At 37.4% G+C, this 22,684-nt stretch overlaps 1 non-coding gene across 1 annotated transcript; it reads left to right on the forward strand.

Annotated features, from left to right (window-relative positions):
* Positions 1-223: 223 nt before the first annotated feature.
* On the forward strand, positions 224-331 carry LOC148556233 (small nucleolar RNA R71). Its single transcript, XR_015888008.1, has one exon. It is a non-coding gene; the product is annotated as a small nucleolar RNA R71 (small nucleolar RNA).
* Positions 332-22,684: the final 22,353 nt, after the last annotated feature.

The following is a 22,684-nucleotide window of genomic DNA, read 5'->3' on the forward strand; positions in this document are numbered from 1 at the left end:
TTAGAGCAGCAGTCTCTATGCCAGAAGATACTTCTGCAACGGCTTTTGAATGGCCTTGCTTCTGTCTGTGGTTCCGAGTAGATTCAGCTAAATCACTGATCAATTGCCAAGCTTCATCAGTGGTCTTGTACTTCTTCATAGACCCATTGCTGGCACTTTCCAATGTGGTCTTATCTTGGGGCCTCATACCTTGTGTGATATAGCTGAGTAGCACGATCTTGTCAATCATGTGGTGGGGGCATGCTTCCAGAAGATTATTGAAGCGCTCCCAGTATTCAAAGAGAGTCTCATTGTCATCCTGAACAATTGTAGATATATCCTTCCTCAGTTTATCAGTAACTTCAGATGGAAAGAATTTCTCCAGAAACTCCTTTCTGAGTGTATCCCAGTTGGATACATTTGCTAGAGGTTGAGTGTAGTACCACTCTCTTGCTTTTCCCTTAAGAGAGAATGGAAAAGCTTTCAGCAGAATTGAAGTTTCATCAGCCATCACGCCTGACAGTAGAATAGGCTGCCTGGAAATCTCTCAAGTGCTTGATAGGCTCTTGAGCAGGTAGGCCATGAAACTTGGGCATCAAATTTAGTAGTGTGGTCTTTATTTCAAAATCTGTAGCTACCGCTGGATGATGCGCTTGAAACGGTTGCATTGTAAAATCAGGAGCTCCTTCCTCCTGAATGGTAACTCTTCTAGCTGCCATGTTTTCTGCACGTAAAACAACCGAATCAGTAGAACGGGGGCTGGTTTCTTCCTCAAATTCACTTTCAGATCCGCCCTCAGAGCGGGCTAACCTATGCTGTTCTCGTCTTATTCGTGAAATTGTCCTTTCAATTTCAGGATCGAATATTAGCAAGCGCGGATCAAGAAGTGAACGCGTCATTTGACGGAAGAAACATGCAGCTCATAGTAGCAAAGTTAAATAAAATGCAAATAAATAAATACTAATTAATAAAATTAGCACTCTATTGCAACTCCCCGGCAACGGCGCCAAAAATTGATGGGAAGCAGAAGCTGGTGAATTAAAAATTTATTAAAATGGTTACGTTGCAAGTATAGTTCTTAACTCACCGAAAATCTGCCTATCAATTTAGAAATATGTCACAGAGAGTTTAAATTAAAATTACTGGAAGTTTTAAGTCCCAGGTCGTCTCCCAACGAGTTGCAGAAAAGTGTGCTGTTTTATTAATCAGATGTTCCAAGAAGTTGAGCTAAGTAAATTGGAATTTAAATTGAGGAATTTTAAATAATATAAATAAAAGCCTTGACTGGAAATTGATTATTTAGAATCTCTATCATTGATGGAGTGATTTTAAAGATTGATTTATAATTAACGGTTACTCTGTTTGGTTATCCTTTACTAGGTAAGGGAAAGTCAAACAAGTTGGACTGCCAGATCTATTCACGAGTTACAACCCACTTAGTTCAAAGGGATTGGCGTTGGTGACAGGATAGCAATCCAACATTTAACCCAACTATAAAATTCTCCTTCAATCCTTCCAACTCAAGAATTCCTTTTAATCAACTCCCTATCAAGTAATGAAACTACTCACGCATTGTAAATAAAGAATCCATGGCACATAAAAGGGAATTAAAAGAAGACATGATTATTGGAATTGAAATTGAATTAAAGAGAAATAATCCTTGCATTGATTAATCATAAAAGTATCTGAATGACAAAATTAAACATAACAAAGAACATGGAAGAATAAAACCAAGTTAAGAGAACAAACTAGAATGATGAAGTCTTGATGAGGAAATAACTCTTCTCACTGTTCCAATGCTAAGACCAATTGAAAATTAAAATCCTAAAAACTAGAGAGAGAAACCTAAGACAGTGAAAAAAAACTAGATCTCAAACTACTGAATGAATGTGTGTTGTTTCTGCATATTCTCTGACTCTAGTCTGCTGTTCCGGGCCGAAAACTGGGCCGAAATAAGGTCCAAAATTGCCCCCATCAAATTTTGGAGATTATGCAGATCGCACATGTCACGCGATCGCGTCGTCCATGCGGACGCGTCGCTTGCGCTTTTTCCTCTCCACGCGTTCGCGTCGTCCACGCTACCGCGTCGCTTGCGCTTTCCTATCTGCGCGGCCGCGCAAGCCATGCGACCGCGTCCCTGCGATTTGTGCTCCTTCGCGCGGTCGCGTGAGCCATGCGACCGCATCACTTCTCGCTGGTTATCTCCTCAAATTCTTGTGTTCCTTCCATTTTTGCTAGCTTCCTCTCCAATCTCCATCTCATTCATGCCCTATAAGGCCTGAAACACTTGACACACAGATCACGGCATCGAATGGAATAAAGGAGAATTAAAAGTAAATAATTAAAGTCTCTAGGAAGCAATTTTCAAACATGTACTGAATTTAGGAAGGAAATCTAAATGCATGCTAAATTGATGAATAAGTGGGCAAGGATTATGACAAAACCACACAATTAAACACAATATAAACCATAAAATAGTGGTTTATCAGCTCCTCACCCCCAACAATGGAGTTTAGAGACTCATGCCGTCAAAGAGTACAAAGTTCAGATCTAAAATGTCATGAGGTGCAAAATAAATCTCTAAAAGTTGTTTAAATACTAAACTAGTAACCTAGGTTTACAGAAAATGAATAAACTAAGATAATTGGTGCAAAAATCCACTTCTGGGGCCCACTTGGTGTGTGCTGGGGCTGAGACTTAAGCTTCTCACGTGCCTAGGCTATTTCTGGAGTTGAACGCCAGGTTGTAACCTATTTCTGGCGTTCAACTCCAATCTGTAACCTGTTTCTGGCGTTTGACGCCAGACTGCAACATGGAACTGGCGTTGAACGCCAGTTTACATCGTCTATCCTTGAGCAAAGTATGGACTATTATATATTGCTGGAAAGCCCTGGATGTCTACTTTCCAACGCAATTAAGAGCGTGGCATTTGGACTCATGTAGCTCCAGAAAATCCATTTCGAGTGCAGGGAGGTCAGAATACAACAGCATCTGCAATCCTTTTTCAGCTTGAATCAGATTTTTGCTTTGCTCCCTTAATTTCAGCCAGAAAATACCTGAAATTACAGAAAAACACACAAACTCATAGTAAAGTCCATAAATATGATTTTTATTTAGAAACAAATAAAAATATAATAAAAACTAACTAAATCATACTAAAAACATACTAAAAACAATGCCAAAAAGCGTATAAATTATCCGCTCATCAACTATCTTTGTTCCAACTGGGTGGTAAGCAATCCGAATTCTCACTGAGGCATCCAAACAGCTTCTTAGACCCATTCAGTTGAGCTTTACACCAATACTTGCATTTCAACTTAGAGTGTGCAACCGTATTGAACCTTGCAGGGCAACTCCTACCACTAACTATTTTTCTCTTACTCTTAATGCCATAAAGAGCTCTAAGTTGATCATCTGTCTCAAGTAAACCATATTCAAGTGGGATGTGAAAGCTAAGGGATATGAATTTTACCCATTTGAATGTTGTGAAGGATGATGGTGACTTAGGCGGAGAGGTCTCCAACAACTTTGGCAAGGTAATTTCAAGCTCCACTCCCTTGTGCTCTTCTTTGACAACTTCCACCTCTTTGCAAGCTTCTTCAATTCCAACCACTTCCTCTTGGTAGCTTTCTTCCAAATCAAACTATTCTTTATGGCTTACCAAGGGCATGGGAGGTTGTGCTTCCTCTTCTTTAATCTCCATCTCTTGATCAACCTCTGCAAAGTCTTCAACCATGAAATGTCTTGGTGGTTGTACACCCTCTTCAACATCAAATTCAGACGTCTTGGAAGGAGGTTCTATGACTGGACTTTTCCATTGAGGTTCAGCATTTTCTAAGTCTTCAACCACTTCTTCTTCTTCAATAATTACTGCTTTGTCCAGTTGTTTTAGTATAAAATCGTACTCATCCTTGATGATTTTCTTTCTATGATAACTCCTTTCAACTACTCCTTCATCTTTGAGGGTCTCTCTTATCTCCACATTTTGGGCTTCCTCTTGCTCTAAGAAAAAATCAGACTCCTCCTTGATGTCTTCCTTCACTAATTCTTCCACCGCTTCTTCGACTTCAAGGGTCTCTACTACCTCCACCTGTAGAGCCTCCTCTAACTTCTTATGAAGTATGAATTCGCGAAAATGATCCCTTTTATCTTGTTCCTTGTCAATAGCATAGCTGGGATTATCTTGCTTTTGGATTGATGGATGTGGGTGCTCTTCCATGGAGGGTGGTGATGGGATGAAAAGATTATTATGTGGTTAAAAAGGAAGTGAACCAAAGCTTGAGGGTTGAATATTGGAGGTAAAGGGTTGGTCCATGCGGGATATAAGTGCTTAAAGAGTAGAGGTGAGACTAGTGATAGAGGCAAGTGTGGTATGAAGCTTTGTTTGCCCTTGGTGAATAACACCAATGGTGTTGTCATCCAGAGGAGGTTGGGGTAGATATGGGTTAGGGTCATATGGAGGTGAATGGTGTAAAGGGGCTTGTGAGTATGGTGGTTCAAAGGTGTGTTGGGGAGGTGGTTCATAAGCATATGATGGGGCTTGTTGGTAACTACAAGGGGTCCACCATATCTATCATCTTGGTATGCACCTCGGAATGGCTCTTGATCATAGCAATTTGGTGGAGGTAGTTTGTCACGAAAGGGTCCACCATAACTATTGTCTTGGCATGCATTGTAGGATGGTCGTTGTCCATGGTACTTTGGAAGGTGCTGTTGCTGAAAGGGTTGATCAGATCCTCGTGGCTCCTTCCATCTTTGATTGTTTTGAACTTGATGCATGTTCCTGTTATAATTTCCATTCCTTATAATAACATTAGAACCAAACTTAAAGCGACGGGGGTGAGAACTCATAGTAGCTAATAAAAATAAAAAAAATAAGAAACAAATAAACAAGCAAAATAAAATATTATAATAACCAATAATAAGGCACACGTTTGTAATTTCCCGGCAACGGTGCCATTTTGACGAACGGGATTTCTACTAGTAAAGAATTTTTATAAAAATATAATCGCGTTGTAAGTATAGTTTCTAAACCAACAGAGAATCCTTTCGTACAAAAGTTTGGTTGTCAGAAGTAACAAACATAATAAAATATATAACCGAAGTATTTAAACCTCGGTCGTCTCTCAACGAATTGCAAGGTAGTATGATTTATTATTGGTTATGGAAAATTGTATATTTTTGGGTTTTTGAAATAGGGAACAAGTAAATTAAGTGACAAGAAAAATAAATTAATAATTAAGAAAATCTCTTGGCAAGATATAAGAACCGGAAATCCTATCCTAGTTATCCTTATCAATTGTGATGAGAATTGTCCGTTGCTCTCACTTAGTTAATCCTTACTAAATAAAGGAAAGTCAAGTGGACTGGTCAATTTGATTCCTCAAGTCCTCGTCAACTCCTATGGAAAGACTAGCTTTGGAGGGATGCAAATCAATTCGCAATCCTAATTTCCAATCAACGGCTGAGTTTGATAACTCAAGCGTTACCAATTACTTAACCAAAATCAAAAGGGGAAAAATCCAAATTATTTATATCATAAATTAAAGAAAGAAATCATAAATCTGAAATTCCTCAAATTATATTAAATAAAGAAATCAATTCTAACATGGGAAAGTTCATAAACCAATTTGGAAAGATAAATAACAATTAAAGTAATAGAATAAAGAAAAGTAGAAGAGAAATTAAATTAAAGGAACATTGAACCTGGAATGAAGAAATAACCATAAACTGAAAGGAATCCTAATCCTAAAAACCTAAGAGAGAGGAGAGAGCTTCTCTCTCTCTCTAAAATTACATCTAAAACCTAAAATTATGAATTATAAATGTTGTATTTTTTTGTTGTATGAATTGTTGTATGAATGGATAGATTTCCCCACTTTATAGCCTCTAATCTGTGTGTTTTGGGCCGAAAACTGGGTCAAAACAGTTCAAAAATTGCCCCCAGTGATTTCTGGTACGTACAGGTCTCTGCAAAGTCACGCGGAAGCGTCGTCCATGCGTTCGTGCGGATTGCATTTTTTCCAGGTCATGCGTCCGCGTGATCCATGCGTGCGCATCGCCTATCTTCGGAGTAGCTATAGCAAATTATATATCGTTACGAAGCCCTGAATGTTAGCTTTCCAACGCAACTGGAACCGCATCAATTGTATTCCTTCAGTTTCTTGTATTCCTTCTACTTTTGCATGCTACCTTTCCATCCTCTAAGCCATTTCTTCCCTGTAATCCCTGAAATCACTTAGCGCACATATCACGGCATCGAATGGTAATAAGAGAGGATTAAAGTTAGTAAATTTAAGGCCAAAGAAGCATATTTTCAATCAAAGCACAGAATTAGGAAGGAAAATGTAAAACATGCAATTTACATGAACAAGTGTGTAAAGAATTGATAAAAATCACTCAATTGAGTACAAGATAAACCATAAAATAGTGGTTTATCATGCCCACAGGGAAACATCCAACTTCCTTGCCCAGTCTTTTCTTGTAACTCCAACCGTTTTCTCTTGAATTCTTTTTAGCTCTCTATTTGCTAATTCTGCTTGGCCATTAGTTTGAGGATGGTATGGTGTAGCCACTTTATGAGTTACTCCATATCTGTGGAGCAGCTTATCCATCTGTTTGTTACAAAAATGACTGCCACCATCACTAATGAGGCCTTTAGGCACTCCAAATCTGGTGAAGATATACTTCCTAAGAAAATAGAGAACAATGTTTGCATCACATGTAGTTGTTGTTATGGCTTCCACCGATTTAGAGACATATTCTACAGCCACCAATATATACTTGAATGAGTGCGATGGTGGAAAGGGTCCCATGAAATCTATTCCCCAAAGGTCAAATAATTCTACTTCCAATATGAAATTCTAGGGCATTTCATTTCTCCTTGGTAGGCCCCCTGCTCTTTGGCATTCATCACACTGAGTTACAAACTCCCTGGCATCTTTGAATATGGATGGCCAATAGAAGCCACTATGAAGAACTTTGGATGTTGTTCTTTTTGCCCCAAAATGTCCACCATAATCTGAACTATGGCAGTGCCATAGGATATTTCTCAACTCACTTTCTAGTACACACCTTCTAATCATCCCATCAGGGCATCTCTTGAATAGAAAAGGTTCATTGACAATGAGAATTCTTGCATGGTTTGGAATCAATCAAAACAAGAACCAAGTCGTTGGTAGCATAGTCCAAACCATAGTCCAAACCCCCTATGGTCACGGTTTTTTAGGGTGACCAAAAAAAAAAGCTATGATCACGGGTTTTTTGGAAAGGGTGACCATAGAGTACTTATGGTCACGGTTTTTTTAAAAAGGGTGGCCTAAAAGGGTCTATGGTCACGGTTTTGAGGGGTGGCTTAAAGGGGTCTATGGTCACGGTTTTTTACAGTGACCTAAAAGGGTCTATGGTCACGGTTTTTCAAAAAAGGGTGACATAAAAGGGTCTATGGTCACGGTTTTGCGGGGTGGCCTAAAGGGGTCTATGGTCACGGTTTTGGGGGGTGGCCTAAAAGGGTCTATGGTCAAGGTTTTGGGGTGACCTAAAGGGGTCTATTGTCACGGTTTTTTACAGTGACCAAAAAGGGGCTATGGTCACGGTTTTTCAAAAAAGGGTGACCTAAAAGGGTCTATGGTCACGGTTTTGGGGGGTGACCTAAAGGGGTCTATGGTCACGGTTTTGGGGGTGGCCTAAAAGGGTCTATGGTCACGATTTTGGGGGGTGGCCTAAAGGAGTCTATGGTCACGGTTTTTTACAGTGACCAAAAAGGGGCTAGGGTCACGGTTTTTGTAAAAAGGGTGACCTAAAAGGGGTCTATGGTCACGGTTTTCGGGTGACCTAAAGGGGTCTATGGTCACGGTTTTGGGGGTGGCCTAAAAGGGTCTATGGTCACTGTTTTTGGGGGTGACCTAAAGGTGTCTATGGTCACAATTTTTTACAGTGACCAAAAAGGATCTATGGTCACGGTTTTGAGGGTGACCTAAAAGGGTCTATGGTCACGGTTTTTTACAGTGGTCAAAAAGTGTCTATGGTCACGGTTTTTCAAAAGGGTGACCTAAAAGGGTCTATGGTCACGGTTTTAGGAGTGACCTAAAGGGGTCTATGGTCACAGTTTTAATCATTTGAGTTTAAATTAATTAAGATTTTTATGTATTTTTTATATAATTTTAAATATTTTATCTTTTAAAACTTTTAATAATTAAAAACTAATAATAATTTTATATGATTTATTTTAAATATTATAATTTTAAATTTAATTTTATAAATAAAAAATTTTTCACCCCTACCGTCCCTTTGGTCTGGTCGTCTCTCTACTGTCCAACCGGTCGCCTCCAACCCTCTGTACACTTGCGAATCACAAGCTTCTCTGCGTCGTTCGTCGCACGTCGTGGTTCGTCATGTTCATCTCCCGTTATCTGTTGTCATCCCGAATTTTTTAAAATTAAATAATAAATTATTTATAAGATTATGTTTTTAAAAGATTTTATATATAAATTAAATACTTTTTATTTATGATTTAAAAATTTAGTAATTGAATAATAATAAAGATTTTATATACTTTAAGTTGAATAATTAGATTTTTAATTTTATTTTATAATTATAGAAGAAATTGATTTTTATTATCTCTAATAATTAAATAATATTTTTATAGATATTATTATTAGATTAAATTTTATTTTAAATTAATATTCTACCTAAATTCTAATTCCCAAATCAAAACCTTAATTTAACTCTAAATTCCCAAATTAAAACCCATTAACCCTAATCTAACCCTAATTTCACTGCCTCACTGCCATTCACAGCCACACTTCCCCTTTTTACCATCAGCAGCCACCAAACCCCCATTTCCCTTTCCCTCCACACTGCAGCACGCACACATAGACCTCCCTCTCGACACCCACACTCAGCCTCACACACCTCACTCAAACTCCATTGTCGCGCCAGCCACCCACGCAGAGAGAGAGAGAGAGAGAGAGAGAGAGAGAGAGAAACGGAGGAGCGTCGCCGGTAGAAGGAGAGGTCATCGCCGCTGCCGAATCGTCGAGTCATCGCGCCCTGCCACCGCGAAGCTGCCGAACTGCATGCGTCGTCACCACAGTTGGAGGAAGCCCGTGTCGCCGTCTTTCTCGCTGTTGCCGGAGAAGCCTGAGGAGACGGGGAGACAGAACACGAAGGATGCCATCCACGCCACTTCTTCGTGTATTTTGTTTTGTCTTTTGAGCGCTGATTCCCTTTTGTTGGTTTTCTGCGCTTGTCAAAGTTCAAACCTTTCTCTGATTTGGATGGATCTAGTTCCAGTTTCTCAGAATTTGGTCTTCTGGGGTGTCGAGGATACTTGAACGTCACTGATTCTACCTCAAAGGTTTCTTCTTTTGTTCATTCTTCAATTGACGGAATAGCTTCTGGATTTTTGTTTTTTGTTTTTTTGTTGTTTGATTGATTTATGCTGTTTTAGTTGCGCTTGAAATACAAAAAGGGGGTTTCTCTTATCTTTGGAGGAAAATTGATTGGGGGTGTTCTACTATTCTTAGTTGAGGGTTGACTATAGTCAATTTACCTTTAAAAAGAGTGATTTGAGTTGAAGTTAATTAATTAACTTCTATTCAAGGTAGGTACAACAGCTTTGATAATCCCTTAGAATCATATGACACAAAAATAAAAGTTTCACTAATGGTATATTTTTAATAAACTTTACAATTTTGTGATCATATTTTTGTTGACTTGCTATGTTCTATGGTGCATGCCGAACAAAAGCTCAAAGTATTGCTTTAGAATTACTTTTGGTTAATTAATTAGTTACAAAATATCATATTAAATTCATTGTAGATCCTATACTAACTTTTCTAATATGAAATTGTTTACTGCCATGTGCTTACTATGTATAGTTTGACTGATATAATTAGATGTTCTTTGCAGGCCTAATTAATTTGGATTCATTAGCACATTATAGTTCTCTTACTAGTTATTTTCTGCAACCATTAAAATGTGCATTGGCGGCCTCTATGCCAATGGCAAGTTGGTGAGCATGTAAACTACCTTTGTAAAATATGTGTCATATGACATTATGTCAGCTTCAACTTCCATTGCATTATTGTTATATTGATGTCAAATTTTTGTCAAGCTGAATTTGTGCTTTTCAATTCTGTTTCTGAATCTAAAAGGAAGTCCATAATGTTGAATAAGTGCTCTTTCTCCATTTATTAAATTTCTCATGTTTGAAGTTGTTTGTGCTTGCCAAATTGGTTTTGTTGATAAATAGTTGTTGAGTTTATTTGCATGTTTCTAGGCTCAACGTGCAGGTTGCCTGTTGAAGAAAATTCTGCAAGTAATTGAGTTGCGTGTTTCACATCAAGCAGAAAGCATAAAAAATGTAAAATTAACTTTATATGTTCAATGCCTCCCTAGTAACTGTTTGAGTGATTGGAACTACAGAGACCCTGCCTGCCTCCTCTCACTTGTTCAATTCTTGAGGTGAAATGAAATTAGATAAAACACATATTTGAATTTTGGATGCTTTATTTGTAATGGATATAGGTATGATTGATCCTTCCCTTGATTGAGATATGTCTGACTGTGGAACTTTGCTGCAGGGAATAGAAATGCATATGAGTTCTGTTGCTGAGAAGGTATTTCTTTATAGATCGTCATTTTTGTTAGAAGTTAAAACTTGAAGTTGTTATTTTCAGCATGATTAAGTAGCTCAAATTGATTGGACTGCATACTTTTTAAATTTAGTTAATACTATACTAGATACCTTTATAAAGTTGAAATTTAGCAAAACCAAATCTATTAGAATTCAAGTCACAAAATAAAAAAATCTATTTGAATTGTATGGCTGCTGAAATTAAGAGTAGGCTGCTGAAAATAAATATGAACTACTAACAAGCTTTTAATGATGTTAATTAAGGTATGCATAGCAAGCAAAATAAAAGAAAATGTCTTAGTTTGGCTATCTCTTTTCATTTATTTCTCTTTCTGAGAGTTAGGTAAAAAATGTGACTAATTTAACATACATTTGCAGCTTGAACAAAGTAAATTTGAGGAAAAGAAGAAACTTGAAAATTAGGATTTTTTCAGAATCCAGATCTGTGAATTGGAAGAATAAGGAGCATACTTACCTAAGTTTTGTCGATTGCCAATCTAGAGCTTTTCAGGTTTGCTTTGTTGTTTATGGAGCTTCATTTTTTATTTCCATTTTCTTTTTACTTGTGCTATATTTATATTATTTGGTGCTTTATAAGAATTGAGAGCTGCAATGAAGTCTGTCAAAAATGAAGTGTTAAAAACAAAAAGAAGCTACTCATTTCAAGTACTTTGGTAATATATACTGTATCTCTTCAAGTACTTTATATCGTTTTATGATGTGTCATATACTATGATGTGGATGTGTGTTGTATAGTGTGTACTAGTTATTATATGTGTGATATATATATGTTTTTATGATATGTTTCTTTTTCCTAAGTTGAAGAAGAATAAATATAGGTGTTTATGTCTAATGTGACTTTATTTTGCATGTTAATGAAGCAGGTGCTGAGCTTTCAAATGGTAAAGTGGTTGAAACAAAAGTTCTCAAGCGTTGAGAAGAAAGAATAGCAATACCAGAAACAATCTATTCTAGTAGAGTCTAAGTTGTATTGCTCCCACGCCTGTGGAACAATTCTGTTAATAGTGTCTATTTAGTGTTAGTGTATATATCACTGTATAAAACTAAGATCGAGACAAGTGTATTCACTCAACTATATTGATATGTTAGCTGGTTACTTTAATTACAATTTATCTTAATTGTTGATTATCTTTTTTTATTTTTACATTTATTTTGTAATTATCATCATTTTGGGATGTGATTATGCTAAAAAAAAATTAAATCTCAAAAAACAAAATAGGCTATGGTCACAGTAAGATAAGGCTATGGTCACGGTTTTGTGGGGTGACCATAGATAAGCTATGGTCATGGTGAAAAACCGTGACCATAGATAAGGCTATGGTCACGGTTTTAAGGAGGGGTGACCATAGAAGCTATGGTCACGGTGAAAAATCGTGGCCATAGATAGGGCTATGGTCACGGTTTTAAGGAGGGGTGACCATAGAGGCTATGGTCACGGTGAAAACCGTGGCCATAGATAGGGCTATGGTCACGGTTTTAAGTGGGGTGACCATAGAGGCTATGGTCACGGTAAAAACCGTGACCATAGATAAGGCTATGGTCACGGTTTTAAGGTGGGGTGACCATAGAACTATGGTCACGGCAAAAACCGTGACCATAGATAAGGCTATGGTCACGGTTTTGAGGAGGGGTGACCATAGAAGCTTTGGTCACGGCCAAAACCGTGACCATAGATAAGGCTATGGTCACGGTTTTAAGGAAGGGTGACCATAGAGGCTATGGTCACGGCCAAAACCGTGACCATAGATATGGCTATGGTCACGATTTTTATGCGTGACCATAGATTGCCCTTTGTCACGGTTAAAAACCGTGGCCTAAAGTGTCAGAATTTGAAAATTATAACCGTGACCATAGAAACTGTGACCATAGGTAAAAAAACCGTGACCATAGACCTATGGCCACGACGGAATAGGCCACGGTAAAAAACCGTGACCATAGGTCCAAAACCGTGACCATAGATCTATGGTCACCCTTTTCACTAGCTATGGTCACGGTTTTTTACCGTGACCATAGGCCTTTTTTTTGTAGTGTCTCAAGATCAAATAATAAAGTCAATACAAAATATAAACCGAGAGTATTTAGCTCCCGGGTCGTGTTTCCTAGGAGTTGCAATGAAGTGTACATTTATTGGCTATGGGAGAGGGAGAGCATGGGGATTTGTGAATGAAAGCAAGAGAGAGCAAGGAATGTAAATAGCAAGGAAGTAACTTAACATGCAAGAAATTAAAAGTCAAAGCAAGTAAAAACAATGAAAATGGAAATTTAATGCTAAAAAGGACTCTTGGCAAGAAGTGGATAATCTAGGTTTTCTATCCTTGTTATGGACCACAAACATGGCAATTGTGTGGAATCAATCCAAACCAATCAATCCTCCTTGAGAATTAGTCAAAGAGTGTAATTGATCTCAATCCTTAAGTCCTAGTCAACTCACTAATTACTTAGTGAAAGATTAGCGTCAATGGAAACCAAACCAATTAACTATTCTCACACAATGTGGAATGGACATCCACAACTTAATTCCACCCAAATACCGAATTTCTCAACCAAGAGTGTGAAAACTAAACACACAAGAAATTAAACATCAAAGCAATAAAAGTCAAAAGCAATTAAAGACAAGGAAAGGAAACTTTAAATGCAAGAAAACATCTTGGCAAGTAATTGAAAGCTATGGCTATCTATCCTAGTCATTGACCAAAAACACATGATGATTATGAAGAGTTAATCCTACTTAGTCAACCTTACATCGAAGATAAGTCAAATAGGCATAGTTAATTTCAATCCCTAAGTCCTATGTCAACACTAAGGGGTCACATAGAGTCAAGGGAAACCAAATCAACTAACTACTCTAATATATCAAACCAAAATGGACATCAATGACTCAAGGATCACCAAAGGCAACAATTTCAAGCCAAGAGTTAAGAAAAACTAAGTGAAAACTAAGCCAAGCATTTTATCAAACACTTGGTGTACATGAAAATAAAATAATATTAAAATGCATTAAAATAAATTCTAAAGCTACCAAAGCAAGAAAATAACAATAACAACTAAAGAAAGCAATAAATGACATGGAAACATAAATTTGCATTAATTGGATTAAAATAACAAAAGTGTTCATAACATGGAATTTGACATAAAAGAGAAAATAACAAAAGAGATGAAGAAGATAAAGACAAGAAAGCATAGAAAAATAAAGGAAACTACATTAAAACAAGAATTAAATGCTGAAATTAAAGGAAATTAAACTAAGAAAACTCTAATTCTAGAGAGAGGGGGGAGTTTCTTTCTCTAGAGAACTAAAGCAAAAACATAGAAAACCTAAACCTAATTGCCCCCTTCATCCTTTTTCAATTTGGCCTTAAATAGCTTCAAAAATTGTGTTGGATTGGGTTTTGGGGGCCCAGAAATCGCTGCCAGCGAGTTGCAATTAATGAGGTCACGTGCAAGGATCTGTGCAGACGCATAGACGTGTGCGTCCACACACATGCTGAATTTTGACTTGTGCGTACGCACAAGTACCTGTGTGTACGCACACTTAGACTTAAGTCCACTATAGCAAATTGCATATCATTATGAAGCCCCGGACGTTAGCTTTCCAATGCCACTGGAACCACCTCATTTGGACCTCTGAAGCTTAAGTTATGACCGATTTAGAAAAGAGAGGTCAGAGTTGGCAGCTTTCCAAATCCTTCATTTCTTGAATTCTTCCCTTTTGCATGCTCTTTTTCTCACTTCTTCAACCCATACTTGCCTTGGAAACCTAAAAATCACTTAACAAATACATCAAGGTACCAAATGGGATTAAAGTGAATAAAATTGACTAAATTAAGCACAAAAGAGCATGTTTTCACTTTCAAGCACCGTTTAAGAAGAAATCTCAAAAGCATGCTATTTAGGTGAATAAATGTGGGTTTATGTGATGGAATCCACTCAAATCAAACCAAAATATATCGTAAAATATGGATTCATGATTCATCCCTCAAGAATTTCTTGGCTTCAGTGAGCAACTTCTTCACTTGTTGCCTGGTGAAATCTTGAGGAATCCTTTTTCCCACCTTGTAGTTTGCAATATCAGCAAACCAAGGTGCTTGTTGAACTTGGGATAGATGCTCATATGGGAATTTCTCATTCATTGGTTGTGGAGCTTCTTGATTGATCTCTTGTGGTAACCTTGACAAATAATCTGGAACTTGGTTTTCACTTCCTTTCCTATCCGTTACTTCAATGTCAAACTCTTGTTGTAATAGCACCCACCTAATAAGCCTTGGCTTAACATCCTGTTTAGACATGAGATACTTGAGAGTAGCATGGTCAGTATATACTACAACTTTTGAACCAATCAAGTATTGTCTGAATTTATCAAATGCATATACAATTGCCAATAGTTCTTTTTCTATGGTGGTGTAATTTTTCTGTGTCTTATTTGACACTTTACATGTATAGTATATGACATGATGCAATTTATCCTTCCTTTGTCCGAATACAGTACCAATTGTAAGGTCACTTGCATCACACATAAGTTCAAAGGGAAGTCCCCAGTCTGGGGGTGTGATAATTAGTGCTGTAGTGAGTTTAGTTTTCAAAGTTTCAAAAGCATGCTTGCAGTTATCATGAAAGATAAAAGGATTGTCAACCACTAGCAAGTTGCTTAGTGGTTTTAGCTATTTTTGAGAAATCTTTGAAGAATCTCCTGTAAAATCCAGCATGCCCAAGAAAACTTCTCATTGCTTTCACATTGATTGGTATAGGAAGCTTTTCTATGATCTCTATTTTAGCCTTGTCAACTTCTATACCCTTGCTTGAAACTTTATGCCCAAGAACAACACCTTCTGGTACCATGAAATGACATTTTTCCCAATTCAAGACTAAGTTTGTTTCTTGGCATGTTTTCAAGACAAGGGTTAGATGATGCAAACAAGTGTCAAATGAGTTACCAAAAATAGAAAAATTATCCATAAAAACCTCTAAGAATTTCTCTACCATGTCAGAGAATATGAAAAGCATACACCTTTGAAAAGTTGCTGGAGCATTGCATAGCCCAAAGGGAATCCTTCTGTAGGCAAAGACTCCAAAGGGACAAGTGAAAGAAGTCTTTTCTTGGTCCTTGGGATCTACCACTATCTGATTGTACCCGAAATACCCATCCAAAAAGCAATAGTAGTCATGGCCAGCCAATCTTTCTAGCATCTAATCAATAAAGGGGAGAGGGAAGTGGTCCTTCCTTGTAGCATCATTCAATTCTCAACCCGGTCACTGTCCTTGTAGGGATAAGCCATTCCTTTCATTGATGATGACAGTCATGCCTCCCTTTTTCGGTACCACCTAGACTGGATTCACCCAAGGGCTATCAGAAATGGGGTATATGATTCTAGCATTCCATAACTTCATCACCTCCTTTTGAACCACCTCTTTCATGGTTGGATTGAGCCTCCTTTGAGGTTGAACCACTGGCCTTGAGTCCTCCTCTAGCATAATTTTATGCATGCAAATAGCAGGGTTTATACCCTTGATGTCATCAATTGTCCATCTTAGAGCAGTTTTGTGAGTTTTTAATAAATGAAGCAGCTTTGCTTTGTCTTGTGTACTTGATGATATTTGACGATAAATTTTGGTTTAATTTGGGTGGATTTCATCACATACTCTCACACTTAATCACTAAAATGGCATACTTTTATGTTTTCTCTCTAAATTGTGCTTAATTGTAAAAATATGCTATTTTATGCTTAATTTAATCAATTGTATCCAACTTTCATTCCATTCGATGCCTTGATGGTTTTGATGAGTGATTTTAGGTGCAATAGGTTGGAATGGCTTGATAAGAGTGAAAGAGAAACATGCATTTGGGAGAGAAAATAAAGAAATCAAAGGAGGAGCACATAGCCATGTGTGCATACGCACAACATTCTGTGCGCACGCACAAGTGAAAATGCAGCGAAGTGTGCAAACGCACACTTCTGTGGGTACGCACAGGTCCCTGCGCGTGACTTTATTAATGAAGCACGTGGGTCGCGATTTTGGGGCTCTTTTGGCAAAATTTTGGAAGGCTGAAGTTGGTTTTAAAGTGTTATACCAAGGGACATCATTCACATATGAAGGAAGCTAACTTAGACATAGGAAAACATATAGTAGGAGTAGGAGTAGTGTAGTATACAAAATCTCTCTTAGGGTTTTAATTAGGTTTCAATGTAGCATTTTATAGTTCAATTTTGGTCTTGGATTTAGCTATCTCATTGTAAGTATTCCTTAATTTTCTCTTTTATTACATTACTTGTTCTACACTTGCATATATGTTAATTTCCTTTGTCAATATATACATAGTTTGTAATTTTGAGTTTTGGTTCGTGAATTTGATGTTTGATGGTTTTTATATGTTTGTTTGAGTTGCCTTTGTTGATTTTGATCATTTGTGGTTCATAGTTTTTATTATTTTCCCAATTTTGCCATGTTTTATGATTATGCCCACTATGTGTTTGATGAAATGCCAATTTTGATTATGGGGTAGATTTTCACCCCTTGGCTTGGGGAAGTGAGTATATGGATTACTAGAGTCATAATGTCCAACATTTAGTGATAATTCTAGGATTGTTAGTTGTTATTATTTCCACTAACGCTAGCTTCTTACTAAGGTAATTAGTAAGTTAGCTAGGATTTGTGGATTAATAACAATTACGCTCACTTGACCTATCCTTCGATGTTAAGGGTAGACTAAGTGAGATTAATCCATCATAATTATCATAGTTGTGATTATGTCAAGGAAGGAATTACATAACTCACCTAAGTCAAGGCTCCATTTATGTTTTGAACCACTTTTCCACCAATTTTGAGTCTTACTTGTCCATATTACATACATAGTTCTTTTATTCCTTCATTAGTTAATTAATTGCAATTTTGATCGTTCTTTTATTTCTTTAATTGTTTACTTCAATCATTGAAAACCCTTTGCTTTTCAAAACCAAAATTGTGCACTCTTAGACAATAGTTCCTAGGGAAGACGACCCGAGATTTGATTACTCTGGTAATTTGAATTAGAAATTTTAAACTTTGATGGTGGGAGTTAGTTGCCGGTTTGGTCTATACTTGCAACGGAAGTGATTCTTCTTTTAAGTGGAAAAATCCAAAATGGTGCAAAATCCTATTCATCAAGTTTTTGGCGCCGTTGCCAGGGAACTAGTGCAATAAGTGCTAGATATTGGTTGTTGTGAATATGTTAATAGTGTGAATTGATGTTTTTAGTTTTTATTTTCAATTTTCTCTATGAGTTATCACCATCTCGGTTTGGAGTTTGGTTGTGATCATTTTGTAGGGTGTGATAACTTCAATTTTGGATTGCATCATTGGATTGGAGCATCAATTTTGGAAGGAGCAACCTCCTCTATACTACAATGAGCAAAACCCTCACCAATATGCATACCCAAACCAAGGATATGGTGGATTTCACTTTGATTATGTACCTCCACCACCATATGTCTATGACCCATACCCCCAACATAATCCTCAATCACCACATTTTCCAACACCACATCAATACCACCATACACCTTCTTACATACCACGTCAAAACACTTACCAACATGAGTCACCTCCCATACATACAACCTTTTTCCCAGCCAATGAACCTTCTCTCCTATCTAATTATGGAGTTTCCCAACCCTTGGGAGCAGACCATCAAGACCTTCAAGTTTTTCTCCAAGAGCAAGAAGGATTCCAAAGAACACAATGGCAATTCATGGCTACCATAGCCGAAGCAGTGAACCATTTGGTTCTATTAAGGTCATCCAATCAAGGCACTCCTCTTGAAGGGTGTGAAGGAGCAATTGAAGGGCATAGAGAAGAGGAGAGCATGAAATGTCAAGTGGATGAAGAGGAGCTAAGGTTTGAAGTGCAACATGAGGAGGAAGGTGAGATAAGTGAACTAGAGGAGGGAAAGGGAGAATTGAGGGAGATTGATCAAGATGAGGATTTCATCCTTGATGATTTTTTGTCCTCATTGGTCAATCCCCTTAATGATCCTAATGAGCCTCTTCCCATTGAGTTTGAGAGAGACATGGAGGTAGACTTCCCACAACCTCCTTCTTATGACTTGAGTGATGGGGAAGAGGAAGTTGGTGAGGAAGCAATTCCGTTCCAAGAACATATTGAGTGGGTGACAATTTTATGTATGAGCTTCATTAGCCCCCATCAGTATGTTATCTTAGAGACGGATTACCAACTCAAGGTCCTTCTTAGGTTGGTACATGGTGGAGAAAGGAGTGTTAGTTGCCAAGGTAGTCCAAAGCCCATCAAGAAAACCAATGTAAGAATTGGAATTCAAGTGAGATGTCAAGCACAATTGGGTGATTTCCGGAGAGTGTTGGGGTACTTCAAGGGTAGAATGAGAGCTCGTCCATCCGTCTTGAAGAATAAAGACCAATGTAAGAATTGGAATTCAAGTGATATGTCAAGCACAATTGCATGTTTGCTTGTCTTGGTTAGCTTAGGATTAGTTTAATTGAGTTTAGTAGGTTGATTTTGATTTGGATCATGCATTTATGGATTTTTGAATGTTTCGGGTTGAATTTTGGATGAGCTAAGGTGCAATGCCTTAGATTTTAAAGGAAACAATTTTTGGAAAAATAGGGCATGTGCGTTGCACACCCTTGTGTGCACGCACACAACAACAAAATTTTGCGTTCTGTGCATACGCACCCACCCGTGCGTACGCACACTACCTTGCTAAGCTTCTGCTGGGAGCGCTCGCACACCTTGTGCGCGTGGATTCCCCTGTGCTTTGCGCTCTGTGTATGCGCACGCCTCTATGCGTACGCACGCAAAGCCCTTTCTGCGCACCCTGGGCGTACGCACCAAACTGTGCATAGACACACTCCCTTACACTCCTTCTGTTGGTAGCACTGGCACACCCTGTACGTATGCACCCCTATCCATTCTTGCTCCTGTACGTGCGAACGGACCATTGTGCGCGCGCACACATGATCCTACCCTAAAAAAAAAATCCTCTGTGTGCGCACCCACCCTTGTGCGCATGCACACCTCTTAATCCCCTCTTTGTTCAGAGTGTTCGCACACCTTGTGCTAGCACACACCTCCCCTGTTTCACCTTGTGTGCATGCGAACACATTCTTTTGCATACGCACATGTGTTGTTTTGCGCAAAAAAATTTTTGCACATTGAATTAAGCCCTAACACACTACCACCCCCTCCATCCCTCCCTTTTCTTGCTTTTCTCCTGTTTTTCTACTTATTTTACTTAGTTTTCATTACATCTCATTTTTATTTTAGTAATTATATTCATTTTTCTTTAGTTGTTTGCTAATTTAATAAGTTGCAAGTGTTTGCTTGATGTTGATTGGGTTGCTTCTTGATTGAATTTCATCAATTCACTTATACTTTGCCTTAAATTACTAGCACCTAATTAGATTTGCACATTTACATTTTGTTGCATATTAGGTGAAATTTTTATAAGTGCACATTGAATTAAGTGAATTGATTCGAAATTACTTGTTCATCATGATTTATCATATCAAATTCATCACATGACTGGTACTTGTTTCTTGTTAATGCTTTGCATTTGTTTGAGTGATTTAACTTGATCCTTATCAAGCTTGTCACTTTTTGCAACAAGTCCCTTTACCATGTGAGTATTTCATTATGTTTAAGGATGAACAAGTAGTTTTTTTTATCATGGAATTGGTTATTATTGATTGTGCCATTTTACATTCATCTTGTGCTTTTACTTGTACAATTTCAATATCCAATATCTCATATATTCAATTCACCTTAGTTGTGGTTACCTAGGTTTGTTTGTGCATTCACTCTTGCTTATTCTTTACTTCCAACCTAGGCTACTTAATTGAGGCTCACATGCTATTTCTTTTGATTATGTGGTTACCGTTTTACCCGACCAATGTGTGTATTCTAAACCGTGCACACTTAGAATACACACATTGTCTTTTATCTTACCACACTCATATGACCTCTTCCTCAATTCACGGTTGTTTGTTTTATACAGTGACCTGAGCCTCGGTACCCACTAGCTGAAGGTGGAGCCTCACATCTCTTCACCCCCGGATTGTGTGCATGTATGGAGGAACGTGTAACATTTAAGTGTGGGGGAGGATCCGCAACTTCGGAGCATAAATTTTTTTTTCCCAACACTTTGCATTAACTTCTAGTTCTTAGTTATTATGTCCTTTGTGAATAATTGTTTAGTATTTCATCAAATTGCACTTTGCTTAGTTTGCTTATATATACATATCTTAGTTGCTTATATTTGCATGTTACCTAGTATAGGAAATAAATTTGGTTAAAAACCACAAGAAATTTTCAAGAAATCCTTTTTAGGGTGTTCCAATGATTAGATTTGAAAACTTATTTTCGAACTTGCATGAAGTTTTTTATGGAACATAGAAAAGAGCTTGAACAAAATACCAAGTGAGATTTGAGCTTCAATTGTGTGGTTATATATTTTCAACCACAAATTTTGTTCTTGTGTGTCATACTCCTTTTATGATTTTGATCTTAGATTTGCTTGAGTCTTTATGTCCTATATTTGAAAGTTTGAATGCATTTAGTATGATTGAGGCCATTTTTGAATTGAACTCACTAACCCATATGGCCAACCCTTACATCTACCTTTGTAAACCACTTTTGAGCCTTTAATTCCCCTTTTGTTCTAATTTTAAGCACATCTTTCTCCCTAAGCGAAAGACCATTAATGTTCATAAATTGTATCTTTGATTAGCTTGGGTTTGAAGAGTGTGTGTTAATTAAGTGTGGGGGAAAATTTATGGGAAATATTGGTAAAAAGTTACTTTGGGTGTTCATTGAGAAAATTTTGGAAAAAATGGGTAAACACTCACACATCTATTTCTTAAAACATATGCATTTTTTTTTGTGATAAAAGAAAAGATAAATTTTGGTGTATATACTTTCTGAGAAAAAAAAGAAAAGAAGAGAAAAAGAAAAGAAAAGAAAAGAAATTAAAATAATAATGTTGCATATGTGGTTGAATTAAAAAGAAGAATGCATGAGTGAATGTGCGAAAAGGAGATGAATGGGAAGTTAGGTTGTTTTCTTTTGTGTACATAGGTTAATATAGGATTAGATGGGATACTTGAGCTAATCAAAGATCCAATTTACTAAGTCCACTTAAACATATTAATCCTACCCTTACCCTAGCCCCATTACAAACTTCCAAAGACCTTATGATATTTGCATTCATTCATCAAGTATCTGTTGATTGTTAGATGACTAGCAAATCCTAGAAAACATGACTAAAGGATAATTGAGTGATTAAGCCCTAAACACTGAGCGACTAGAGTGTATACACATGCGGTGAGGGGTTCAATCGCTCAATTCTATGTTTCCAACCCGTATCTTATGTTTTCTTGCAAGTTGCCAAGTTAATTTTTGAAAATTTCAAATCGAATCTTTGGACATTGATCTTATGCCATTAATTCCTTGCCTTAGCCCTAATGATCTATTTTGGATTGATTGGAATTCTCTTGTTTGTTTTTGCCAAACTCCATAGGGAACCATAGTATAGATATAGATAGATAGTATTTAGTATAGTTGCATGCACATAGATAGTTGTATTGAATAAGTGATTAGCATGAGGACATGCTATTGTTTAAGTGTGAGGGAATTGATGAATCCATATTTGACGATAAATTTTGGTTTCATTTGAGTGGATTTCATCACAAAAACTCACACTTAATCACTAAAATAGCATACTTTTATGTTTTCTCTCTAAATTGCGCCTAATTGTGAAAACATGTTATTTTGTGCTTAATTTTAACAATTTTATCCCATTTTCATTCCATTCGATGCCTTGATGGTTTTGATGAGTGATTTCAGGTACAATAGGTTGGAATGGCTTGATAAGAGTGGAAGAGAAGCATGCATTTAGGAGAGAACATGAAAAAATCAAAGGAGGAGCACACATCCATATGTGTGTACGCACAACATCCTGTGAGCATGCACAAGTGAAAATTCAGCGAAGTGTGCGTACGCACACTTCTGTGGGTACCACAGGTCCCCACGTGTTACTTC

Source organism: Arachis ipaensis, chromosome B6, assembly GCF_059453495.1.
Source record: "Arachis ipaensis isolate K30076 ecotype BB chromosome B6, ASM5945349v1, whole genome shotgun sequence".
Lineage (NCBI taxonomy): Eukaryota > Viridiplantae > Streptophyta > Magnoliopsida > Fabales > Fabaceae > Arachis > Arachis ipaensis.